The 1,326-nt window shown below is 40.3% G+C and overlaps 1 pseudogene; it reads left to right on the top strand.

Annotated features, from left to right (window-relative positions):
- The first annotated feature begins 106 nt into the window (after positions 1–106).
- Positions 107–534, top strand: LOC102238922 (annotated as a pseudogene).
- Positions 535–1,326: the final 792 nt, after the last annotated feature.

Raw genomic sequence — 1,326 nt, 5'->3', positions numbered from 1 at the left:
ATGGAATGGAATGGAATGGAATGGAATGGAAATAAATGCCAGACACAGATACCCTGGTAAAAATGGTAACTATATCTCTTTTGCTCAGGCCTGTGGTGTTGGCAGGATGGGCAAGTGTTGGCATTCAGACTGCTTGGAAGCTCTGTAGCCACCAATGAGATGAGAAGTGGCATAAAGAGCAGGACAAGAAAGCCTATTTGGGCAGAGCCCTGAGGGCCAAGCCTTTTGGATGTGCTTCCCATGCAAAGGGACTTGTGCTGGAAAATGTAGAGGCGGAAGCCAAACAGCCAAATTCTGCTGTCAGGAAGTGTGTCAGGGTCCAGCTCATCAAGGATGGTAAAGAAATCACAGCCTTTGTACCAATGATGGTTGTTTAAATTTTATTAAGGAAAATGATGAAGTTCTAGTGGCTGGATTTGGTCATAAAGGTCATGTTGTTGGTGACATTCCTGGAGTTTGCTTTAAGATTGTCAGAGAGCCCGTGTCTCTCGTTTGACCTTATATGAAGACAAGAAGGAAAGACCAAGATTATAAGTTTTGATGATGAAAACACAGTATTGATAAATTTCCATATGCCTAAATAGATAAGTGGTAGCTATCATCATCATTGTCATCATTATTATTCTAATTTTACAATCCTGCAAGGTAATAGTATACCCTCCATAGATAAATAAAACTGAAACTCAAAGAGATTAAGAAACTTACTCAAGGCCATACGAACTACAAGATATTTATTGATCTATTATCTGTCTTTCCATTAGAGCATTCTATCTATCTAAAAATCTTTAGCGTGGCTCTAAGCTTATCTTTCCAAGGATATTTCCCACTCATCCTCTTGCTGCAACTCACAATTTACCCAAACTACTCTTATTCTTCACAATGCTCCTCTTTATGCTGCCACTCACATTCTTTCCTGCACTTGGAAAAGCCTCTTCTCCTTATCCATACATCTCAGTTGCACTGATCCTTCAAAATGTGCTCAAAAATCTGCTTATTCCATGAAACTTTTCCCCATCCCCTCCAACAACCCTTTTTCTCCTTCTGATTTGCTATAATTCCTTATTGTTGCCTATGTCAACATTGTATTTATGTCTCAATTCTCCCACCTCACTGTGAGATCCATGAAGGCAGGACTTGCATCTGCATCTCCTGAATGGACATGAATTTACTGTACAGGGTATGAGGTGCAGGGTATGCCATGGAACCTTATATTCTTGAAATTGCACTAGATCTGATTCTAATACTTCACCCCACCTTCATGGCTAGTCTGGTAGGAAATTCAATAACAGTCATTATTCAGACCTTTCCTCCCTCAAGCCCTGTGCA

Source organism: Myotis brandtii, unplaced genomic scaffold (assembly GCF_000412655.1).
Source record: "Myotis brandtii unplaced genomic scaffold, ASM41265v1 C42336894, whole genome shotgun sequence".
NCBI classification, from domain to species: domain Eukaryota; kingdom Metazoa; phylum Chordata; class Mammalia; order Chiroptera; family Vespertilionidae; genus Myotis; species Myotis brandtii.
Note: the sequence above shows the minus strand (reverse complement) of the source record. Positions and strands in the feature narration are given on the sequence as shown.